General features: G+C 39.8%; 1 protein-coding gene across 1 annotated transcript in view; it reads right to left on the bottom strand.

Annotated features, from left to right (window-relative positions):
- The window catches only part of LOC124157897, a 31,042-nt gene extending 15,353 nt beyond the window's left edge, over positions 1–15,689 (bottom strand). Inside the window, exon 1 of the mRNA XM_046532963.1 lies at positions 15,445–15,689. The gene's annotated coding sequence lies outside the window, so the exon portion shown is untranslated. The remainder of the gene's footprint in view (positions 1–15,444) is intronic.
- Positions 15,690–26,923: the final 11,234 nt, after the last annotated feature.

Raw genomic sequence — 26,923 nt, 5'->3', positions numbered from 1 at the left:
GATTAAGGAGCAGGTTATGAAAGATAAAAAATCATTTGTTTTTTAAAATACTGCTGCTTTTTATGGTCTCCTTAGGCCTGCTGAAAGCTGTCAAAAGGACATCCAGCAGTCATGAGGACCCACTTCAACTTCATATGTTTGAGTAAATGATTTGCTTGTTGCATCTCTTGTTCTGCCTGCCATTAATTTTGATAGCAAGATTTCAATTCTTCATGTTTCTTTTTTTTCGAGACCATGTAATACCATAAAGATTTCTGCATTCATTTGAAGTTGGTTGATTGCAATAATCTAGGTTGTGCTTGCTCTAGTTTCACTCTGATTGAATATTTGATTTGCAGTGAAAATGTTATTCTATATGTTGGTAATTTATGTATAAAGTACTGAAGGAACAAGTGACTTTGTACGCAGTCACGCGCACGGGTGCAAAGTTAAATACACCAAAGGATGAAGTTCGCCATGAAAAAATATTTGACTTAGCCGTGATTCGAACCCGGATCTCCCGATTGCCGGTCAGGCGTGCTACCAGTTACACCACCAAGCCATCTTCTCAGAGCGAACTTCGGGATGGGTTTTACCGAACAAGATGTTGACGTCACAAGTCCACACTGTGGCACATGTGGCGGGGGTCGTGCTTACTAAGCCACTGTCGGGGAGAAAAACCCTTATTTTCCGCTGGTCTGCGGCGACGATTTTCAAAGTACTGAAGGAACAAGTGACTTTGTACGCAGTCACGCGCACGGGTGCAAAGTTAAATACACCAAAGGAAATCCAGAAGATATGGAATTTCTCTGTTCGGTAAAACCCATCCCGAAGTTCGCTCTGAGAAGATGGCTTGGTGGTGTAACTGGTAGCACGCCTGACCGGCAATCGGGAGATCCGGGTTCGAATCCCGGCTAAGTCAAATATTTTTTCATGGCGAACTTCATCCTTTGGTGTATTTAAATTTATGTATATCTATCCACTTTTGGCTGCTATTTATAGTTGTATGCTGGATTTTCAACACCTTTATCATAGAATCATGGGCGTAGCCAAAAATTAATGCTAGGGGGGGTTTTAGGCGCAACTAATACTTTGGGGTGTTGGGGTATTGCATACCCACCAGGGTAAGTGGGAGTTGCAGGGGCCCTCCTCCAGAAAATTTTTAAGATTAATGGTTCCAAATTGCGAGTTTATGGCTTTCTGAGGGATATTTGATTAATCCTAAGACATTTATATAAGTAATACTAATCCATTAAGTAAAATGGATTAAATTAAAAAATTTCTCTGAGCTTTGGGGGGGGGGGGGGGTTTTAACCCCCAAACCCCCCCCCCTTGCTGCGCCACTGCATAGAATAATCTCCCTGTAACAATGGTTCAAATATCTTCAAGGATGGCATAACCTGGATAACCCATCGAGTAGAATATTAAACCCACTTCCTATAATTTTTCTCTTCACGCACCTCATGTTTGTTGTATTTGCCTGTTTAGGTTTCTGCTCTGTGATATGGTGATGGTTTATTGAAAGGAGAGGAGTAATTTAAGGTAATTTACTTGTGATTTCTGTCCCAAATATTCCAAGTTCCATGATATTTGTAGTTGACTTTACTTGAACTGCTCCTTTTTGTCTTTACCACTAATTCCAGGATCCATCAAAAATCAGTCAGTTCAATATATAGTGTGTACATTATTTTACTTCAATATGAATGGGTGATGCTTCCATATCTTCTGGATTTCTCTGCAATGTAGTTAGTGAAGTGATGACAATTTTGCTACATCTCTCAATATTATCAAAAGGTAAATTTTAGGTTATGGTGTCTCCTCATATAAGGCACTTTTGGTGCCATTTTTCATGCAGGGTATTGTAGTGCCTTTCATCTATTTTGAAGATCCTTCCTCCTCTAACTGTGGATGGACTACCTACAGTTTTTTTGTATTGTTTGGAATCTCTTGGGTAATTTAGATTACTCCTTTTATCAGGCTTGCGTAGTATATTTTTCCTTAAGCAATAGCTGTTTCTCCCTCAAATAGCATGATTTTGGCATGTCCATCCTAGGCATGTTCTGCAATGGAAACGATTTTTCATTGTTCTTTTGTGTTCCTGGAGGCTGATTTTCCTTGCTGTTCATAACTCTTACATGTCCTTTATACAGTTATTTGGAAGTCTTCGCCTGGCTCCATCTCCAAATTATCAATTGTCTTCTTCTGCATGAAACTGATCTGCCTTCTCTGATGTCGCTGTTTGCCTGGTTTTGCCTTGCCTTGATCAATTTGCACACTAATAACCTCTCTGAGAGGGCATTCTTTTATCCTTTCCTTCATGCATTCTTAGAGATGAACAAAGACACCTTTGTAGAACCAATTTTTCACATTATCATCCTGCATCGTCATGGTATTCTTCAGTAAATTCTTCTGCAAGAGTATCAGCTCAGTGCTAGCAATTTTGTGAACATATTGAAAAATGTTGAAGCATGTGAGATCTTGAACGCTGGATGGTGGTGCTGGAGGAGTGATGAGACAGAAGCCAAGGTAAACTTTGTGGGGATTTGCTGGAAGGCCAGCGAATCTTTATTAGGACCAATAATTTTGTAATCATGGTATTTCATATATCTATACCTTTAATTATCATCATCTCCTAAGACTTAGTGAACGTTTAGTAATGTATGTATGCAGCATGGTTTGATGAACAAAATCTTGACTTAATTACAGAAAAAAACATCATTCAAAAACCCTCTATTCGAGCAGAGGGTAGGAGCGACTCAAAATGACTATGTATTTCTAATTGGTCGAATAGAAAAAGTTATAACAAAGTGTGAATTGGTAAGGCCATCATTCTTTCCATTTTGAACTTGGTGGTTTTGGTCTGACATTCAACCAAACTGTTTTGCTGACCTTGTATCTTATTTTTGAAGTTTTAATGTCCATGATTTTTACCCATGACTGCTTTTTTGTAATTGATTATAATAATAATAATATGTAACATTCTTCTATTCTGCAAAAAGGCATAAAAAATTAGAGATTCACTGTTGAAGTGTAATGGATCTTAACGTCTGTATAGTAGAGAGATTGTGGTTTGAATTATGCTGAAAATTGATCTACAAGATTAGAAAAGAGTTAGGAGAAGATATCTTCCAAAATTTTCAATTTTTGTGACGGGCATTACATGTATCAAAAAACAAATAACATTGCATAAAATGTTCAGGATATTTTGGTGGCTCATTACATGCTGGAAAAAAATACTCCATTTAGCCGGCTCCCCCAGCTCATTCCCTATCCCGTATTAGCTAGCGTGTTGAATATGGCTCAAAAATATTTACTACAGGAGCTAAATAAAGTGCAAAGGAAAGCTGCTCAATTCGTCAAAAAGTGCTATGAGGGACCAGAGAGGGTTACACATGAATTAGCCTGGGTGTCGAATTGAGACTCAAGAGTATACGTGCCACACTTAGATTGCTTGAGCAAATAAGAAGGGATATGTTTTCAAGCAAACCAGAGAACATCATCATTGAAGCTCACTATATTTCTACGTCAGACAAAATGAAAGTAAGAGTGATATTTTGCCGACAGTATGAGTATAGGAATATCTTTTTACTCAAACAATCAGGACGTAAATTAATGTTAGATGGAGCTCAGTAGTCAAATCGTTCGAAAATGCTTTATCTTTTAAATGGTCTAACATCCGCTCTGCCAGTGGCATGGCCAGGGGGAGGTTCCAGGGGTCCGGACCCCCCCCCCTGAAATATATAAGCACAATTACTTTGCTTCATTAAAAAAATATTGAAAAATCATGAATTTACAAAAGATTTCTTTGGAAAATGAAGTTTTTTTATTATGAAAAGTGTTAATAGTAGTTTAAAACCGTAATAATACTTTAATAGTACTTTGTACCCTGTTTTTCAAAAATTTTCCCCCTGATTTTGGAAACCCCGCCCCTGAACGATTTTCCTGGCTACCCCACTGCCCTCCACTCTCCTATTATGGCCGCTTGTGGTGTAGTATTAAGATTTAGAGCTTGGACCCAGATGGACCCCCTGAGGGATGGAATAATGCTAGGAAATGTGGCTACAACGTAGGGAGGCTTATTTGCCTCTTTCATGACTCAGTGGAAGTGATATTTTGTTGGAAACTAAGCCATTAAAATTATATGAAATCTGATGCAAAGTTTAGTGATAAATAAATACTTCTGCGTTTATTTTATTCGACCGCCAAGGCACGAATCAGAAGCATAACATTGAATTTGCTCTTTATCAAGGTTTTGTGAAATACTCGAAGGTTTTCTTGAATTTCTTGATTTGTGAAAATTCTTGTCATGATATCATTTTTTATCCAAAAATTTTCCTCATTTTTTAAAAGTTGTCAAATTATTTCACAAGTAATAGTTTGTGCAAATACATTGGCTACTTCCCTGCTGAAATTTCAGTTAATCTTAGTTAATGTTATTTAATTTTCACTTTTTTATGTGGATATCAATTATGTTGAGTTAATTCAAATTCAAAACGATTTATTTTGTGCAATGTGCCAGCTTAGGAGTGATAAATTATCCTCCACTTCAAGTTGCTTCAATTGCTGACATTTTTCTTTATCGCTTTATAAAAATATTTTTTAACTGACGATTTTCGAGCTACTCGATAACTCATGTGTCATTTCGTGGTAATTAGCGCTCGTATGTCATCATTCGGGCTGAAAGGATTCGTCTTAGTTCTACGTGGCGAATGGAGGTTGTGGATGATGTTATCCAGTTACATCAGCGGCTGAAGTATCCAGAAGAGTGATGATAATTAATCGTTCTGTGAGGAACAAACATAACATAGGTATTAACGATAAATTATTGATGATCATGAATCGGCTCCCGGCATCAACTATTCGTGGCCATTATTTTTTATTGCACCGCCGCTAATGGCGTAAGTTGTTTCAGAAGATATTCCTTTCTAAATTAAAAAGCTAAAAGCTCCATAGTTACCGCTGCGCTTATACGAGGCTAATTGAAATTTTGCTCGGCGTAATTTCAATAAAAAGTAAGATTAAAATCCAATTGAAACACTTATTGGTGTTCTGATTTGTAAAGTCAGGATAGTTTTTGGGGGTGTCGTTCGCCACCATAGATGAAAATTTGAATTTTGAGATGCTTTTCGGAAGCAGACACTCTGTTCTTCACCGGATTTGCTTTCTTAAGCAGTGAAAGGCCTTAGCGGAGAAGTTTTTCTTCTTTCACTGATGAGTTTTCTTTACGAGCGCCCTCACTGTTTTCTCTGCTGAGCGGTTGGCGCCCCAGAAGCTCCGTGGCGCCTCGGAGTCAAGGCCGCAGTGGCGGGACAGATTTGGCAGCCCATATAATGTCTGGTGAACAGAGTCGTTCAGGGGGACGGGGTAGCGCCTGAAGGTAGCCTCCCCTCAGGTCACCACCGGCTTGTATTTTACGTGTCTCCAACGGGCATTAGAAGCTCACCATGCGTCCATGTGTGCAAACAGAGGAGGATGAAGATGGGATCGACCCCGCCCCTCATGATTCCTGATAAACTAATATATTGTTTCATGGTTCCGTAGAATTAAAAGCTCTCTTGGTGGTAAATCGTTTCTCTCTTCCGCAAAGCCTAATCGAGCGCGTCGCGGGAAGGTTCTCGGATGGAGAGGAGTTATTTGGCATTCGTCTGGCCGCTCCTCGAATACATGGAAAGCAAATGGGATCCGACCCTGAAAGATTTAATCCAAGAATAAATTAAATCCCGAGGAAAGGGAAACGATTCGCTTTAAATTGCTACGGGCGATCAGCGAGTGGAACATGGCTTTAACACGAATTACGCTGAGAAGCGCTAGATAATCGGAGGCTGTGCGTCAGGCTTACATTCCTTGAGAAGTTAAGAGCGGGCATCTTTCAGAGTGACACGAAGAGCATCATCTTAGAAGTACACTTACTAACTTAGAACTCTAATGACGTCATCAACTCATGAAAAGTGGGCGGTACCTTTCGCGTTTTCTTGTTTTGAAGTTTGGAAAATGTGGTTGGTTTGAGGAGATTTTTTTCCGTCGTACTTCGACTTTACTTTCCATCCACCAAATTCTTTCAAAGAATTGCAATTTCAGGTCTCAGTGAACGACTCCATTCCGTGAAGCTTTGCGCCAGCGTTCCTAGTGTACTTACCGATTGAGATCCTCCCAAACCTTGGCGTCGTCGAGTGGAGTTGCATATTTACAAGGCACCTTAGGAAGCAGTAAACCGCCACCTACCTCAGAACTTATTATTAAAGTATTCTACTGATTAAGGTAGATTTCTATGGAGTATTTATGAAGTATTCTGGCAGCCTCCCCTCCCTATATGGGCTTCCCTCTCCGCTTTTAACGCCTACTCCCTTTCATTCTACCTAAAATTCCTTTTCTCTTCCTTCCTCTCCCTCGTTTACCCAACATTCTGCTCTCTAACACTGTTTTCAACTTGCCCTAACCGCTCAGCATTCGCTCCATCCGTACCTTCTGTCTCCTCCGTATCTCATCTAGAAGCTACCTCTCATCACCTGTCCAGCACTTCATCGTCCTCCCTCCTCTTCACATTCTCCATTCTTCTACACTTCCAAATTTCGATCTCCTCCAGTCATCTTTCGTCCTTCCTCCGTAAGTGTCCATGTTTCCTCACCGTAAAGTGCTACACTCCTGATCAGACTTTGCACTAAACTTTTCTCTTAACTATTGCTTGACGATCTCCCGTAGCTCTCTTCAGAAGTACGAATACAAAATAAACTAATGACGACATACATACCGTTAAGTATCTTTTAACTGATAGCTTCAGGGTTAACTATGTGAAACCTTTCCATTATGGAAAATAAGCGAATAAACCTTGTGACAGGTCTGAAGATGTAACTATGTTATGAATATGCTATGATATTATGTCATGACACCCGGGTAGGGAACTTCGCCAAGTTCCTTCTTTTATTTTCCATTGGTATATTTTGGTCTCTTTTCCCTATGATTTTGAGATCCACCTATGTGGGTTTCAAGATCAAGGGTGCTGTCGCACGAAACACTTCGTTGCCCAGGATCCTCCCATGAGTGCAAACACATCCATAGGGTGACCAGACGTCCGGATTTCGCCGGGCCTAACGCTCTTTTGTCATCCTGCGAGAGTCCGTCCGTCTGTTTTAGTTTCCCAGAACCAAATTGTGCGGATATTTTCCTTTCAAAAGGCTTCATGAAGCAAGTGTAAAATGATACTAAACGTTCATTTCAACCCTTAGGTTTAAATTCCTCGTGGAAAAAATCATTTGGTTTATCCGGGAAAAAAATTCAGTCGCTGAATTACGCATAATTAGGGTTTTCTCTCTGACAGTGGTATAGTAAACACGATCTCGCCTCCTGTGGCACGCCAAGGGCCTTGGGACTTGAGGCACTAACACCTTGCTCGTAAAGCTTAGTCTGCTATCCGCCATGGAGTCGCCTTCCCGGCCAAGCCAAAGGAGTTTTTCTTTGCGAATTTCACCCTTGGTGTGTTCAACTTAGCTCCCGCGCGCGTGACTGCTTGCAAATTTACTTGTTTCATGAAGTATCTACTCTGACAAACGTTGAATTCACTCACTAAATGTACCAGGCGCGCTGAATAATATTTTAAGGCATCAGCATTATTTTTATACTTCTTTATATGAAAGTACACGAAATTTTTAGGAATTTTGACGGATAGAAAAAGCATTACTTTCGGTACTGATGTGATTTCTGTTTTTTTCCCTGCGAACAATGGCAATGAATATTTCTCGGGTCACTGAGGATAAATCCCTGAGGACGATCGGCGAGTCGGAAGGATGGAGGACCTTACCCGACTTGAGATCAGTGAAATCTTCACTGCCATGAGTTTCGGTAATACTTCCGGTTCACTACCCTTGAGCTCGCAACAGAGTCTGACTTGTCAAACATACATCAGTGTTTGCTTCCTTCCGTGTTGCATGTATAATCATTTTAGCCAACCATATCGTGCGCTTACACGAGAAAACGCGGAGATTGGATACATTTTTTGCTCAACACTTTCATCCAAAGGTACTTCATGCAATGTCTTCTTTGTGTTAAGAATGGCTAATAATTTAAAATAAAATCAAAAATAAATTTAAAATGTCACCATACACATCCGCCTCTAGTTAAATAGTAGCTGAATTTCGGTTCATCCACAGAGATGCTTGCGATTTATTCTTTGTAGTGAGTTTGATGGCATGATTATATTCGTATTTTATGTAAATTTTGCCGCATCATGTGACTTGGGTGATATACTCATTCCCTTCGTGACACTTCCGCAGGGAATCAAATCTCTAACGTGATAGATATTAAAATATATATCACGTGATCTCTAACGTGATAGATATTAAAATATATATCACGTTAGAAATTTCCGCTAAGTTTTTTTTTAATTTCATCCCTTTGAAAATTTAATGGAAATTTACCAAGTTTTATCCAGTTTATCCATAGGATAAACCATCATAAACACAAGACTCCCTCTCCTTCGGTATATGTGTGACACATTACCACCGCAAATATCTATTACTAAAGTTACGAGTTTTTTCCACGTACACCTTTTCCAAATGACTAGAAGCTTCAAAATTATTTGAGATAGTGAAAACAAATTATCTTGAAAAACGATAATATTCAAGTGAGTGAACTCTTGAGAGTGGACAAGGTTAAAACTCAAGGATTGTTACATTTACGTTCAAAAAATGTGATTAGCGTTATCCCTATTAATCTTGCTTTTACCCATTATTTTGATAACAAAGTATTGCAAAAAATTCCTGGTTCGATCTTTGTGTTGTGGACATATACCCTTGTGGAATCTATTTTCATTTAACGTCTCAACATGACCGAGCCTAATGGAAATAGAATTGAATCTCATTTGTTTGTCCCTTCGTGACCGAAACGTATCAGTAATTTTTTAACTATGTATTTAATTACATATTTTTTCATTATGTTACAGTTATTCGTAAACTAGTAGGTATTCCATAAATGCTAGTTTCATTAATGAATTTTGGGAAAGTATATCGTTTGTTAAGACGTACTCGCTGTATCAGTCTTATCGTTCGATTAATTTAAAGAGCTATATTTTAATTTTATTTCGGACTTTCAGATTATTAATATGAAATTTCAATTTCTTCGGTTATTGACACATTCCTCATTTTTAGTACGTTCACGCTCTTCCTTTTACAAGATCCTTACTACGTCACTTTTTCAATTGTGTTGTGCTTTTGTCAGTGAAGACGCCGCCGTTTCTTGGCTTGGAGCCGACCGGAGTAAGCATTTACATCGCCTCGCTGGCTGCGAAAGGCTGGATCACCAGATAAGCTGTTTACATTGAGACGTTAGAATCACAGCCGTACGTTCGGCGCCTTCAGCTACTTAATAGCTTCTATTCCCTCCCTGCCGCCAAGTCGTTGATGAGAGAATGACGACATGTTTCGAATTGGAATTCGGATTCGGAAAAATAAAGCCAGATTTAGCATTCGCGAATCGTTTTTCAGGTTCTCTTTTTTCTTTATGAGTAAAATTTTGAAATAAACGTGAGGGAGAGGCTTTAAAAGTTTGTTGCGGTAGTGTAATTTCAAATATGATCGTGGCAGCTCCATTTTCCTACAGTCACCCCTTTTCTGTTGGTTACAGTTCTTTTGACTACTGAAGTCTCCATGAAAAAGAAAAAGTGAACCTTGGAAAAGTGAACCTTGCTGGTCGAGACAATTTGCGATTTTACCTTTATCGGATATTGCGAATGCGACTCGAGGAGAAAGTAAATTAATGATGATATTATATATTCAATATTGTGTTCTGATGATTGCATCAAATTTGAAAATTTGGAATGTACTGCTTATGGCTGGAGGGGAAAAATGATCTTTTTGAAGCTAAGAGAAATTCGAATGGTTGAACTAGATCCGATAAAATTGCATTCTTCTTAGAAATATTCTTCATTTATTTCACGTACTACCCTTACGATGTGATCTAAAGGCCGTTTTACACGGGGCACGGAATAGGGTAGTTTCCTTCATCAAAGAAAACAAAAGGCATTGATGGCGATTCGTTACCCACCATTAGTGTATTCATAATACACAAATTATTTGGTTTTTGAAATACCGGTTTAGACGAATGGCAAGGGTCAAATTTTATCCTCATTTGAAAAAGGCCAGATTGGCGCCCATACGATTCCACTCCACCTGACGTCACAGGGACCTAGTTTCTACACGAGAGGATAGGAGTTATGCATCGTCAGAGGCTACCAATGCATGCATGAGTCACAGAGCTCAGGGAAACATGTCTTAATAATCACCTATTAAAACTGGCTAAGGTCGGAAAGTTTTCTTCGCTTGATAAGGTATTAATAAACCTTTTTTAAGCCATGCGCTACCAGACAGGAAGGTACTCAGCTACCCGTTAGCATCCTGCGTCCTATCAGCGCTCAGAGCCTCGATCAAGGTCACCTACCAGGCGGGAGGGGGAACCAGAAATGCGTCGTACGGACTTTTTCCCTTCATTCCTACTTACGCGTCGCGTTTTCGCGCGCTTGAAATTTTTCACTTTTCATTTAATCGCGAAAAATAGATATCGTCATTTAAAAATCTAAAAGCGTGAAATACGTACTCCAGGAGTAATAATCTTTCGATTTAGGCAATAAAAAAATAATAGGAAACCACCCTATTGCGCAGGTTAGAGCTGCATTAATTTCTAAAATGGCGTGAAATTGCGCGAATGCATGAACGAAATTAGAAAAGGGGCTATTTTGCCGTCTCTCATCCACGCATTCTCGCATGTGTTCTAGCAATTCACCGCTTTGCACGACGCAATATTGATTGCGCCTTCGCACGCACGTCAGATTGCGCAATTCCGTGTACCGTGTAAAGCGGCCTTAATATTCCTACGTTTAGCTTTTATTAAAATTTTTGAATTTTGTAACGGTAATCATCGTTAGGAAGTCATCTTGGTATGTATGGTATTTATTATACTGATAATGACTTACTAACGTTTTGAAATAGGAACCTGTAAAACTTAATATTTGATTCTCTGCTGCATCACTGGCCATATGTTGCATTATTCGTCTCCCTTATCGTTTTTCTTATAACATCTTACACGATACAAGATTTATGACTAACGGATCAATCAGAAAATGTTACTCATTCTAAATGTAATTCCAGCCCATTAAATTTCCCCAGCCAGTCATTCAGACATTTGTACTATGAAACCCAGTCTGCCGTTTTACAACATAAAGTTTCTATCTTGGAAGCGCTCACTCAATAGACAATAAAGACTAATTTACAGTGTAATATGGCCTGAAGAATACTGCAAATCAGTAAAAATTGAAGTGCTCTCTTGAATTATGTTATCATCAAATGGTGATCGGCAGCTGTAGATTGAAAAGCTGCCTAATGAACTATTGAAATGAAATGGCCTGGTGGATATGCGTGTTATTTAAACTAAAAATCTCTAATTTTTATTCCTATATCTTGGGTACCACGAGGAAAGTCGGAATGATCGATTCTTGATTGCCTTTAAAGCATCTCTTGGTTTGGGTACGGGTATTTCCTCCATTCACGTATCTTTTTAAATCCATATTTTATAACCAGTTTTTCATTTAATAGTTGCAAGATCCTTTGGTCGTCAGAAATCTACCTTTGGTCGTCAGAAATAATGTTCCATGAAATAGAACTTAGGTTCGATAGATTTTTACCTTAGGAGTTTTTCGCACGTTCCACGTGTGCCACGAAAAGTGTCGTTCCGCATGGAAGTTCATCATGGCATCGATGCACGTTTTCCAGAATTACCTAATAAAAGTATGACAACAGAACAGCTAAAATATTTCTTGGATACCATTAATTTGGGTAGTATTTGATTTTTAATATCCTCCAGGGATTTAAATTTGCTATGAACGTATTTAGTGTAAATTTTAGTTTTAATGGACATTGACTTCGAATTATGGTATACTTCTTCTTGCGAGCGTAAACAGTCACATTGCCGTTTTAGGTGTCTTTTGAAGTGATATAGAAGTCGCTAAGTAAAATAGCGTTAGGTATAAATGCTGCCTCGGTTTGTAATTATTATTATTATTATTGGATAAAACTGTTTTACTATCCAAAGCGATAATAAATATGGAAATTTCTAGTTATCTCGTAAAAAATGCCTTCGAAAATATATCAACTTTCAGCCCAGTCAATTTCAACCCGATAATATCCGTGTTTTCCATCTCAGAATGATTACCAAACGGTTATTTGTCGTATGTATGGAAAAGCATTAAAAATTATGAATAATAAACTAATCTGCAATATTTTTATGAAAAATGGGCACTATTTTCGCGGGTCTAGTTCGACATTCTTGAAATTCTCTCGACTATGCAAAGACCATCCCACCTCTATGAAGAGCATGAAGAAAAGTGTGACTTAGTTAAGCCTGAATCACACGATCATTTTTTCTCGTCGCGAAAGTGATCACTATCGCGATCACTTTTCCCGTCGCGAAAAGCGATCGCTCTGGTGATGATTTTTCTGAATCACACGGTCACTCCCGCCGTCGCTTTTCGCATCACTTCCGATATCACAGCTCGTTGTCATAGGAACCGCATATAGCGTGTTTGTATAGCGTGTATGTTTATCTATGTCATTCCCACGATTGTCAAACGTTACGCTGCAATCGCTCCATAGGGGAATGCGTTCCGATTGGCTGATATGGGGTTTCAGGGACGGTTTTAGCGACGGAAAAAGCGACCGGACGAGTGATGAAAAATAGCGATGGGAATCCATATCGCGATCGCAAAAAACAGTTGCCAGCGACGATCATTTTGCGAGTGATCACTCTAGTGATCGCGATAGTGATCACTTTCGCGACGAAAAAAAAATTATCGTGTGATTCAGGCTTTACGACCATTAGGATTAATTATATGTGGAATTAACTATGACATCATGAATTAATTGTCTTCTCACAACACATCGGAATTTATTTGCGATGGTATGTTTACTATTTGTATCGGTGGGTGCGGGTCATCTTCTAACGCGATCAATGGAGAGTGTGAAGCTGGAAATTATTGTGTATTCTGTATTGGAGAATTCACAATAATTTCCGGCTATAATTATTCTGTATTGAGTGAATAGAATAAGTTACAGGTAGGCACTTAAATATATGCCAGAAATGACTTGACTTTTCCACAATATCCTCTAACTATTTTGATATTTTCCAGACAACCTAATTATATGTATTTGATGAATATTGGGGGGGGGGGCAAATATGTAATAAGTGTAGTGCAATGATTTAAGTAAATTCAATGGATAAAAGTGAATTTTAAGAGATATTGAGCACCACCTGAAATGCATGTTGGGAAAAGGTATGTGAGAGAGTGTAAAGGTATATATGAAAAGGTTCCCCACCTTAGATAAAGGTGGGGAACCTGATATCGGAGTAATACCAATAAAAAAGAAGATGAGGAAAAATCACCGCTTGAATGTTGTAGCAAATGATTTCTCCTGTCTCTTTAGGCTTTTCTCTGACGTTGATTAAATTTTCGGGACAGACGGAAATGAAAAGTCTTTCCTGGTTTTTCTGAAGAATGCCCTTTTGATGTAGGAAAATGATAGCTACCGCATTTATATGAAAAAATATTTTAACCACGCGAGTGATTCTAAAATTCCGAATTCTCTCAATGGAATTCCGATAAAAAATAACTGATGGTAATGGCGTTTCCGCCTTTTGTTCTACGATCGCACCGCCAGTGAATCATGCTGCAAGCCGTGCACAACGATGCAATTTACCGCGTGGGTAGATGGACATGAACGAAACGATAGAAAGAATGCTCGATGTTTGAACGGTGGCGATCAATTGGCCACATGTTCACGTATTCGCACAAATTGGAGCTTTTGGTGGATTCAGTTTAAAAATAGATTTATATTTACTATTCTGCTCGCTCGGATGCCCTCATTATTATTGCAACCTACTATCGGAGTCAAAATGATGTGCCGCTGTACTTTGCGAATTTATATCTGAGCTTGTGCGCATTCTAAAGCAACAAATAATACGTCATTTTAAAGATAATTTTATTCCTTATTTTAATTTATTTTTCGTTTAATGGAAATTTCAAAAATGTAGACACGCGAGTGCAATAAATGACTCCGCGCACCCTAAAATTTGCCGTTTTGTCAACTTCAGCAACTTTGTAACTCAGCCTAGGAAAAACTACTTGGTCTACAGCATTCATCTTCCAATATAAGTTGTACACGTCAATATAGATGAATAATATGGCTTTGGCGTATTTTTAAAACGCATAGTTTGTTGTCCATTAATGAAAATGTTTAAACATTATCTAGTCCTACAATTTCCTCCGAAGTAGTAAGTTATTGGCTGTCTGGCAGATAACGGTGTCAGTTTTTTTTATTTAAAATTATTTTAGTCGAAATAGTTCAAGTTGTTCCGATTCCTGAAAATAGCGATTCCCTGTCTTGTCTTGCGGGATATTCATTTGACTTTCCATAGTTGGTGAGGTGTGCAAGGAAAAGTAAATACCACAGTCGGGTATGGCTTAAGTCACAAGCAGTGCTCCGTTGTGCTTTACGGCTTCTAACCCCCAAAGCCCTCGACGATTAACCTATGCTATGGAATAGGAGAGTAGAATGGGATGATGATGGAGGAGAGGTGGGACGAAGATGAATGAACATGCGCCATTGAGAACTGCTCAGACCTTTTAAAAACTTGCCGCTTCGATTTTTGATGGCAAATATTACAGCGGGTCCTACTGAATGAGGATCAATCTATTTCCCATCGAAGACTTAATGTGAGGATAAAAAAACTGATACTAAACCGTGTGAAAAGATTGCCAAGGGTGGACTTAACCCTATCGTGAGAATGAATGCATCGTTTCAAGGGATGCCTAACTAGATGTGGTCAGGATTATTTATCTTTGGTATATAAATCTGCCTCAAACTCTCTAGAGATACAGGGACGCGAAGAAGTATTTCAACCACCATAATCCATGTAAAAAGAACAGAACTAGTAGAGCCCACTCTTATTAATGGCCCCAATGGCCAAGGCAAATGATGTTTGGTTGAAGTAAAATCCGTGGAAGGTCTCAGTATTTATATTTAATTAAACGTATACACCATGTGAATTCAAATTTTATTTTTCCTCTGACTAAGGCTGATAGAAGCAGACCCTGATGATGACATTGTGTTCTGAAGCCTTGATCTATTGGAGGATAAAAAAGTCTTGAATGCTTAAGCGCATCTATTAATTCAAATTTGACTACAACAATGAATGGACCTAGTGAATGAATTTAAACTGTAAACAAACCGGTTGGGATGAGTGGTGATCTCAGTACGGGTGAAATCGCACCATCGGTGAAGCGATTCAACAACCCAGGGAAGTGTCCTTGCAGCATTGCAGTTCCTCGTTGTGTATTGTTCATTGGATGGAAAAATCATATCCCCTGCCATGCACCCTTGTGTTGACTCGCGAACTACTTTACGTAAGTTTAGATAGTGTACTCACCGCATTACAGTTACTGGCGAGGTGCTCTCCCGGAGAGGTTCCCGACGATAGCCGACGTAGGTTCCAAAAAGATAACTGGCACAATCTTCGGTATCTCTCTATTCCTCCAGAGTCCTCAGCATGCACTGCGCTCGCGGTGAAGAAGAGTCCCGCCGCCGACAAAGGAGAAGCTCCCCTCCTCTCTTCTTCTGCAAGGGTCCTCTCCAGAGAGACTCTTGCGTCTTGGACGACTCGAGGAAGACTCACTCCGCGGTGAAACTGAAAAAGGAGAAAGGAGCCGTCTCGGGAGGGGGGGTAAGGCGGGAGGTGGGGGGAGAGGAGGCGTAGTAAGGGATGAAAGAATGACGGAGGGAGGGGGATCTCATTGGAGGAGTGGGGGGAGGAAGCGGGGAAGTCGGGCGTTCGTGTGTGTATACATCGCCGCCTTCTTTTACCCCTCCCAACCCTCCCTCTCTTTCGCCTTATAGTGCGAATGCCTCCAATAATAATTGTCTCGCGACAACACGATTCCCGCGTTGCGTTTGTGCGAAGGCGCCGACGCTGCCGCCTGGCGAATTGGTCGGCAAGGCGACGGACCGGCCCGCTGACTGCCTGCCGTCTTGCATGGGCTGGCTTTGGGGGTGGTGTATGTAGGGGTGTACTGCACTCTGAAGTCTCTTGTCTGTAGAGGGAGGGGACAATTTCGTCGCGGTGCATTGTGGGAGTAGGAGGAGGTGACGTCATTTTCTTCGATTGCCGTCGGGGATCGTCTCTTGTCGTGTTTATGTCGTCTCTAGGATGGATGTCTACGGACGCAAATTCGCGAAATTTCCCATTCGGATTATCCTCCTGCTACTAAATGCGTTACTTTGGCGCGGGATTCCGCGTAACAGCGTCATTAGTGACTGTCACGATTATCTTTTTCGCATGTCGTCCCCACACGTGCTTTGCTAAGGTCTAGTGTTTCTCTACCTTAATAAAATTGTATTTCGTGACGAGCTTGCCAAGCTAAAACGTATACGACATTTTATGCTTCCTGACTGACTGTTTCTTTTTTAAAAGATTACTATCTGAGAAATACGTGCATTATAATTCAAGTTTTTGCCTAAGGACTCACATTTCCAGGAATCAATTGTAGAAAAATTTGCTTCGCTTTTTCATTGTTAGCGGAATGGACTGGTAAAGTCGTGGTGTCACAGATCGCTAGTCATTATTTCAAAGAAACTTTCTCGATCTATCTTAAAGCATTTAGCGTATTTTTAGTCACTTTTCCTGTCATCCCAGAGTAATTACTAGCATAATAATCAACTGAAATCGTATCATTAGGCATGGAATTAATTAGTTCTGTAAACATATCAAACTGTCAGGAATTGAACTCGAAATTTAGCTTTCAAATTATGAAACTTCTGCAGGGCGGCCATGTTTCCCGAAGGTAGTTTTTTGCTGTATTTTCAACGAATTAAAGTGATATTACTTGTTCTAAAATCACTCCATAAATATATTAATGGATGTTAGAGTTTAAAGTTGTATAAATATTCAGTCCAGGGCTTTTAAACTTGAATTTATAACTAAGATAAATTAAGTGCATGCCGTACCAGCTATGAAAAACGGGACAGTTAAAAGGCTGCTAACTGCTGAGATAAAATTCCTTTCCTTCATTAAGTTCAGTTTTTGGGTCAAAATATGATGGAAGCGAATTTATTCAGTGTGTTCATTCACAATTTATTATTCAGAATACAATCCTTTTATTAAAAGAGATTTTGGTTTCCAAAAACTCATTATTTGGTACAACCGATTGAAAAGTCGTCTCAGGAACACCTGTGAGTTGCCTTCGTATTACGTAAATAAAGCGCCAAGTTGTCCATATTTTGTTTGTAGGAACGGTAATAATACATGCAGGCCCTATTATTATTTACCAAGTCTGCTTGGGCCAATGTGAGTTATCATAAGACTGTGGTTGAGCCTTGCGCATGCAAATGCCGTCCGCCCCGGTCGAAAAATTAAACGGTTTTCTGTAAGAAAAGCTAATACCAGGTTCATAATAAAAATTGGATGACTTGCGGGCACCCTTTAGCAACTTTCAGTAGTGATTAGATTGCTTGAAGGTACCGTAGGTACCGGGAGTCACGATCCTTTCTTCCTCTAATTTCCATCTTTTTTCCGATGATGTACAAAATGCCTTCCTTTATTTCTTACAATTTCCCCCACAAATCGGCCCGCGACTCCTTCCTGGATATTTATTTTATCCTTTGGCCAAGATAAAACAGAGGTCCCTACATCCTATTATTTGTTATTGTTGAAATGTTGATCCATATCCTCTCGTTCTTATTGATTGCTACCCCATTTTGGAGATATGTTGTATCTCCAAAATACTTATTATTTATTTCTTATTCTTTTTGCGCTGTCAAATGTGCCTTTTCATCCAGTGTGGATTGGATGAGCATTAAGTCGCTCAGTGGTCCAGGGACTGCGTTGCGTATAGAATTATTTTTATCTTGGAATGTTTGAAAGCAGTTAATGCATTTCAGTAGTGGTTGCAGTATCCATCGTTCTCAGCATTCATGATGCGATTACATTGAGGAAGGTGTTAAGAAACCCGTGGCCCATCCCTCTCTTGCAGGACACTCCGCCACACTTCACCTTACCTTCCCCACTCTCCCTCCGCCTGTGGTGACAGTTGACAGATTTGACAACCCCTGGCGCCTCAGGATAATGCATGCACTTTTTCTCTTTTCTACCCATTCCCGACCTTTACTTATACGTTTTCCTGGCTCCCCGTCTTTTCCCAGCCGTCCCTCTCAGCTTCCCTTGACCTTGAGGGGAAAAATTCTGATCTTGCCTCCATCCTCTCCTCCTCGATATCTCCTCACCTCCCAGCCCACCCCTTCCCCCTGCTTCACCCAAAGTAATGGCAAGCTGACGAATACACTCGGACCTTGAGGGAGCCCCTTGCATCGTAAAACACGAATACCTGCTCCCCACACGTGGTAATAAAGGGGTGGAAGGATGGATAGTAATAAATACTTTAAAAAATACGAAAAATTTGCAAATTAAAATTCATAAGCTATTATTTTCTGAGAATCTAACCGCTGGCAAAAACGTAGTCATTAGAAAATTGATAATATATTTTGTTCTAATATGATTTAAATTTACCAAAGGTGAAATTTGACATGAAAAAGTGATTTAGCGTAGCTGAATTCAAATTGTGAGGTCATGTGTACAAAATTCTACGAACATACTCCTTCGTTAACATCCAAGTTGTGAAGACCTAAAATAAATTCTACCTGATTTATATTTCGGTTCCTTCAGTAACATATTGAGGACCTTAGGGCGCGAATTAGTAGCGGTTCATGTAATCACAGTTATTTATTTAATGATTATCAATTAATTTTCCGCCTTATTAATTAATTGCACATTTCATCCTCTAAATTGTCTTCAAATTCACCGACAAATATTGGGTGTTTGCGATTCACAAATCTACTAGTTACAGTTACTCCTTGTATTAGATGATTATTGTAATAATGTCATTCATGCTAAATAGAGCATTAAAAGAACTACGAGTTTTCTTGATATTTTTCTTCGCCGCAGGAAATCCCTTCAAACTATGAAGTTGCGCAATTTAGATCAGGAAACGATGACACGCGATCATTGATGGATGAATGGAATGTTGGTTTAATTGATTTCTTCGCAACTAACGCAAATAACGTTGAAATTATCATGAGAAGACGTGGGAATGAAAACTTTCAGACAGCTGGAAGGCAATGCGTATATTAAATAGGAATTATCCGATCAAAAATGAGAGGAAGTTTTGTAGAATGCGTTATACGATCATCGCTGGGGCTGCGAGTTCGAGAGTAGCCTCAGGGAAGCGATAATGCAGTTCACGAGGCACAGGAAGGCAAAACCTGGCATTCGAACGGGCGTAAATGGAAGGTGGGAGGAACTCTGTTCGTAACCAGATAGCATTTTGCGGGAGCTGGGCTTAATTGAAGAGGTAGAGAAAATGAATACTAACACCAAGTCGTATCCGCCAAAATATTGTAATGCTCAACGGTGTCCCATGTGGGATAAGGTTTTTCTGATAAATTCTTTGTTTGGCTCTTAATTAAGAAGACGGATGGGATTGAGGATAGGGGACTGACTTTACGGAGGGAAACAATATCTGTAAATTTCTCAAGTTGATATGGTGGAACTGTTCCATTATCTTTTGTTTAATGATTTGTAATTTTCCTCTTTTTTGTGATTCGAAGCAGAGGCGTAATTAGGAATACGCTTTGGGGGGGATGGGATGGCCTGGGTAGGCGTCCCCCCCGCCATAAACAACGGGGGATCCGGGAAAATTTTTGAAAAATGACATGCCTGGATATACATTTTACATCATTTTGGCTCTAAAAATTTATCTTTTAGCAGATGCAGATATTTAATTTCAAAACTAGACAATAGTTTCAAGTAACTATTTTATTTCTCTCAGGCTTTGGGGGAGATCTATCCCCTCATCCCCCCAGACTTCTAGCTTCGATAAATTGTATCACTCAAACTAGTTTTCTCATGAAATTATTCTTTTTTTGAATTCGAAAATTGAATTCCATTCCCAGTCATTCAAAAAAGACGAAAGAAGTAAAATGCTGCTTGGTGTTTTACCGGCGTCTGATGTTCAGGTAACGCTCTTGGGTTTCCATCCGTGTCAATTACTCCATGGCCTCCAACGTTTCGGCTTCCGACCTGTATGGAAACATGAGTGTGGCTCCTGAACACGGAATAAGTAGCTGGTTGGGGTATTGATTTGACACATTATGATTTAATTTCGGATCATATAGAAGCCTATACGCAAATATTATTGCTAATAACTTAACATACTAGGTTCTCTTCATTTCTATTTGTTTCCGTTCAGCATACAGCTTATCTCTCTACCTTCCAGCATTACTCCTTGTTCTCTGCCCCCTCCTTTCACGCTTACCTAACATCCATCACACTGTAATTCATACTTATTATCATTCCCACGCACCACCGTGTTAAACATCCAAAACTGCTGTCTTCTCATTATCTCGTATAACACCACCCTTGCTCATCATGTCGAAAACCTCTTCGTATATTCGTCTTCTTCACCCTCCTTCATGATTATATTTCGTAATCCTGAAGCCTATTGTTATCCTTACTTGTGAGAACTGAGATTTCCACCGTGTGCGACAGCAGTTTTAACTTCAACCTGAAGACGCTGGCAGTAGTGCCAGCGAGACTGTTGTCTTCGCCATAGCAACCGACGCGGTGGTAACCGAAAATGAAGAACATCATCCTCGCTTCTTGAGAACGTCTTTCCCTCAACATACGTCACCCTCTATCTTTCTCTATTTCATTACCTTTTGATATCCACCCTTCGTTTTTTGTTCATACGTCTTTGCTATTCTTATAAGTATTGACGTTAATCTCTTTACGTTTCACTCATTTCCTCCAGGAGCTTGATGAAGTTATTAAAATGTTCTACTGCTACCCGAAATATTAGAAAGTAGACTTTTTTGTACTGACTTGGTATAATCTTTTCTTTCGGGCTTTCTTCCGCGTTATTTTGTTATGAATCACCTCGTTCTTCGAAGAAATTCCTGTTTCCTTTTTCAGGCCGAAGTAATAATCCTTCCTTCTCTCTCAAGGTTCAGTGATGTTGTCATATTTCTTTAAGGTCTCTATAGGATTGGAAGGAATTTTAATAGCAGTAGGGAAATGGGGATCAGGTTGGTTTGGTGGCTATAGTGTTTGCTTCCCACCGGGCGGACTCGGGTTCAAATATCAGCAGTGGCAGAAAATTTTCAAAGAAAGCCCGATCCATGCTTGAGTCTTGTGTGGAGGACATTTCAAGCGAAACACTCCGTCTGTCGGATGGGACGTTAAGCCGTGGTCTTGGCGCCTTTCGTTAATAGCAGGCAATGCCGACGCCGGGTTTCTCTCCACCCTTCCCTCATGTTGCAAATGACTTCAGCTGTCGGTCGTTTCCTCCAAATACCATGCCACCAGAAGTAGGGAAATATGATCATATCTAAAAAATGATTCAATATGGTGGACGAACACTTAGCTAGAATTAATTCTCTACTCACTCTCGTTTTTGAAGTCGTCGAGTTACAAGGTGAAAATAGGGAGAATGTTTCAGAAAATCTAATGTGAACGTTTATATGCAATCGGAGCTGAATGTTTGCTTTTGCTTAAGAAAAATAACTGCTGACTATTTTGGTGATGCTGATGATCCTGATTCCATTTTTCATTTTTATCGGGTTTAGTCACGAGGTAACTGGGAAAGATCAGAAACGTGTCTGATAGTTCTGAACTTTTGTTCATCCAACATACCAAGGATGCCACTTACTTGAAATACTGTGATTTTCTTGAAAAACCTTCGTTACTGCGCTCGACTTGGTATCATTGAGATTCAATACCGGATACGAGCATTGGCCGTATGCCCAAATGAAACTTGACGAACTAAATCTCTTAAGTTGCGTCTCGCTTTTCATGCCCACCATAACTTTGTTGGTAAAGAATTATACGATCTACGGCTATGCGCAGTTTACTTCATTAGGTTAACGTCTGCCAGAGCTAATAAAGATGTTTCTGAAGAGATTAAGTCAGGATGGCCTTGTATTCTAGATGCACACTTCTCTTTACTTCCTGAAAAATAATACTGTTTACTTGTTACATAAACCTTTTACTCATTGTTTCTATAATTTGATGTTAAAAACTGCGTTTAATTTGTGCTTAAAAATCGTACTATCATGCTTGCAGCCTAAATCACTACGATATTCCTCTCTAGAAGGAAGTTGCAATGGGTATGAGAGACACTCATTTCGCTATAAACTCCCCGGTATTCCTAGTTGACCTTTAAATTAAATATGTCGCCATAATCTCTCGAAGACAGTAAGGGCCTCGATTTCTTTTCGTTTCTTTCCCACTTCTCTTGTTTTTGCGAGATACTAAACTCCTAGGCTGAGGTGGTACTTAGGCTCATGATTACACGCTCTAGATATCATAGGTCATGCTAAAATTCCGTATTCCAGCTATTTTATTTTAAACCGCAACCGATTAATAGGTCCCTTTTCCTACTCTCAATAGTTCCTTTAATAAAATCGGATTCTTGTTTTATGAGGTTACTCAACAAATGCATTTGTTTACGTTTCTGTGTTGACATTTAATCCCGCACGTTTTCGTTGAATGGTTGTAGTTGAAGATACAAATGCTGCATTTCATTTTTTTCCGCATACATATGCCCACCTTTGGTGAATCATATTCTGGAGGATAGGTATAGCCTTCTCGGCGATTGTTACCATCTTGAAGACATTGAAGCTGTTACTTTTCACCGGTCGGAGACATGGATGCTCTGCACCTAAAAAAGCAACGTATTAAAGTGAAAAACAGTTTTACCAAATTAATATTTCTATAAGTAAACAATTAATCCTCGCTAAATATGATGCTGACCCTAATAGTTATCTACCCTTGGTAATAATTTGTCCATATCTCACGGTCACCTCTGGGACTAGCGTTTAAACTTTGGGGTATAAAATGAAGGAACGATTGGAATTATCTTGTACTCTATCAGAATATTCCTTCCTTTTCCTCTCACGTATTCTTAATCAGGATTCTGGTGTTTTACGTTTATCAATTTTTTTAAATCTCATTTATTTCGGTATTTATTTTCATTTCAAATCCTAATTATTGTTTAATTCAAAGCAAAATATGATAGTAAATATGCATGAATATAAATTTCGTGAATTGTGATTTTCATTTCCACTGTTTAATGGATATTTATCACGAAATATCACGAGAACGATCTTTTTAAATGAGTTTTTGTAAATAGTTCGGCTGTTGTGAGTATTCTTAGGGGTAAGGCAACAAAAATTTTTAGATGAGTTGGAAGAATTGGGTGAGTTACACCAACGTGTAATTTACGTTACAAGATGTCTTTCTTTAGTAATGCACATTTATGTGAACAATCAGCTGCGCATGGCGACTTGCATTTAAATTGGTTTCTTGACAAATACCGTAGCTCCTCTTAAGCAGCGTATTTTCTTAAGTCTTCCGTTTCTGCAGGTGTTAATAGTTGTGCGTGCTTATCCTCCATTAGGTATACAGCGTATTATAGCCACAGGAAAACCTGGGATGAAGCCAGGAAGGAGGAATCAGACCTTGGGAGGTGTATTTTAAATGGAAGACTCATCCTATTGCAGAGATCTGTGCCTCGGATGGTTGCTATCTGTTGTAAGTAATCGTTTGTCTTCTTGAAATTTTCCCAGATTTGCTATTAGATTTTCTTTGGCTGGTTATTCAGGCTGCTCACGAGAAAATACTCAAAGGGTGTTCCTACAGTATAAATTTTAGTTTAAAATTAATTTAGAGAGTGGAGTACAGAAAAAAAACATAACTCGGTCACGTGGCAGTCGGTATACGTGGTAAAGGGATATCAAATATTATAATCATCGTTTCCATCGTCCAGATTTCGCTTTCGCTGTTCAGCCATTTTAAATCGCGGACTCAGCGTATGTTTATAATGTGTTCGGACACAGCTTATGTTTATGATGTGTATGGTCCTTCTATTCGCGGCTGATATTTAGGTCACCGAGTGCGTCCACCGGATTGCGGATAATGGGCCAACCTCTTGATATGGAGGTTAGCTGCGATATAAACTACCTAAGAATGGTGAAGATAAAATGGATCGACCGTGTAAGTAATGAGGAAGTGCTTAGAAGGGTGGGTGAAAAGAGATGTCTTCCAAAAACCTCAAGGAGAAGACGGGATATTTAGTTAGCCACATTATGACGAGGCATGATGGCCTGTTGAAAACAATCGTAGGAGGTGGAAGGGAAGAGGTGCAAGGGACGGTCCCGAATGGATAACATAGGACAGGTTATAAAGGATGTAAAAAAGAAGAAATACGTCGCTCTGGATGAGAATAGGAGAGAGGAATGGAGAGCTGCGTCAAACCAATCTTAAGCCTGAATCACTCGATCATTTTCTTTCGTCGCGAAAAGTGATAACTAGAGCGATCGCTTTTCGCGACGGGAAAAGTGATCGCTCTAGGGATCATTTTTCTGAAGCACACGGTCCCTCCCGCCGTCGCCTTTCGCATCAGTTCTGATATCACAGCTCGTTGTCATAGGACCCGCATCACGAAAATATATAGCGTGTTTATGTTTATCTATGTCTTTCCCACGATTGTCAAACGTTGCGCTGCAATCGCTCCATACGGGAATGCGTTCTGATAGGCTGATATGGGGTTTTAGTGACGGTTTCAGCGACGGAAAAAGTGACCGGACGAGTGATGAAAAAAGTGACGGGAATCCTCATCATTAGAGTGATCGCGAAAAACTATTGCCGGCGACGATCATTTGCGAGTGATCACTCTAGCGATCGCGATAGTGATCACTCGGAAATGATGGATATAATGATCGTGTGATTCAGGCTTTAGGATTGTTAACTAATGATGGTGATGATGGCCTCTCTCGGTAGTTATTAATTTGGAATCATAGATCTATTTGAATTTTTTTTTTGTTTTAAAATGGACGGGGAATTTCCATAAATCGAAGTGAACAATACTTTTACCTGCCATGGCGTGGAATCAAACCTCGTCGAAATATTGACGACTATTGTTGATGAAAAACATCCGTTCATTCAGTGATAAATGCCTGAGGTAAAGGTTTTCATTATATGCGTACATAAAAATCCATAGTATTTTAATCTAAGGACTGGTGTACTTTTAGCCCTCCTTTTCCCTTCAACTTCCTACTGTTCTTTTTCCTCACATCTTCCTTGACTTCCCGCTAGTAATGATTTATAGATCTTGCTCGTGGGATTATTAATCAATCCCTAAATTTTTACGCAATTGATTCCATTAAAGCTGCCGAAACGCCATCGTGAAATATGTGCATCTGATCTTTCCCTTGTGGGGATAAAATTTCAACTAAATAAACGAAAGGTCTCACCAGTGGGTATTGGTAGTCGTTTCATTTTCAAATTCTCGCTACTGTCGTCTGTAAGTTGTAGAATGAGTTTCCTTCCATTCATCGGAAGCGTAGGCTGTACTGGGTCACTATTAGCAGTTATAGAGTCGCCTAGCAGTCTCGCTAATGAGACTTGCTCACCGCTTTTTCAAGGGCTGTCTGCTTCAATTGGAGTGGCCGAGACCGATGGAACTAAGGCGGCATGACTGACCATTCAAAAGAAACATTCGACGCGATGTTTCGACACAACCAAGGCTCCTGGGGATAGCCTCTATGCACGGCAAGCGTTTTCAGCCTCAGATTCGTCGGGAAACGGCTCTCATCTCTCATCTCCTGACATCATCTTTTCATTGAGAAAAACTGTTGTTTCTAAATTACCCCCTGTCCGATTCGCAGGGGCAAATACTTGAATGTTGAAGATGGTTCAAGAACAAAAGTGGGGCGACTGCCTGAGCCTAAAGTGTCGACTGAGTTCATCCCCGAAGTTCTCTTTGTTTCCATCGCTCCGCGCGGACCATCAAATTGTTCAATGACGCATGACGCCCTCTGGGGCCCTGCTCCGAGTGAACTCAACTTCCTCCTTCCGTGCCTTGGTTCTGTAATCTTTCAGTCACGCTTCCTGCTATGCATTTGTCTCTATAATTTTTTTTCTTCGACTACTTACATAAACGCACACCTAAACGTAAAGGATATAACATCATCAATTCGTACCGATGATATCACACCTGCTGTCACTCAGTGATTCAACCCGGAGCTGGAGGTTGGTTTGATATGGTGAGGTTTGAGCTCAACCCAGGCTGAGCCATGTGCGTATTATATCACACATTCAGGGTAATGGTGTCGGTTACTTTGCCTGAGACCAAGCCATAGGCGTGTGATGTATACATTCAGAATAGAGGGGCCAGTTTTTTTCCCGTGATCACCCCGCGCTCCGAGGAGTTTTGGTTGGAAGAGTCCGAAGACTTCGCTTGGTATTTGAACCCCCGATCCATCAATGAGTTGCCCAGCGCTGTACCCACTGAGTAACCACGCTCCCAAAGTTATGTCACACGGTTCATAATGTATATTTTAGTTATCGACTATTTTGTTATGCAGAAAAAGATATGTTGAAAACTGTATATGCTCTCTTTTACTGTCATTCTATAGCATCAAGTTTTTATTAATCAGATCTTTAAAGCACTTACATATGCATCATTTTCTTGGGATGCAATGCTAGCTGGCGTAAAAGTGTGACATAATTGTTCCGGGTCTTTCTCCTCCTGAAATTACAATATGTTGGGTCCAATACTTTGTCCAACACTTTGTCTAAGCCGCACATCTATTACTTGAATTATGCATGTCCTTTCAGGTTTTGAATTATAAATAGAAGATTATAATTTACCGCGAGCGCTTTAAGGTCTGAATAGGTCATCATTTTGAACGTGCTGCGGCTTAAGATAGACTTAAAAGGAAGAATTGCTCTGGCTCAACCGGTTGCGTTTTGTCATTTTTCGTAACGTATTTCTTGTTTAAAACTTAAGGAATTATCG

This window comes from Ischnura elegans, chromosome 4 (assembly GCF_921293095.1).
Source record: "Ischnura elegans chromosome 4, ioIscEleg1.1, whole genome shotgun sequence".
In the NCBI taxonomy this organism is placed as follows: domain Eukaryota; kingdom Metazoa; phylum Arthropoda; class Insecta; order Odonata; family Coenagrionidae; genus Ischnura; species Ischnura elegans.
The sequence above is the reverse complement of the archived record's forward strand: the minus strand, read 5'-3'. Positions and strand labels throughout refer to the sequence as shown.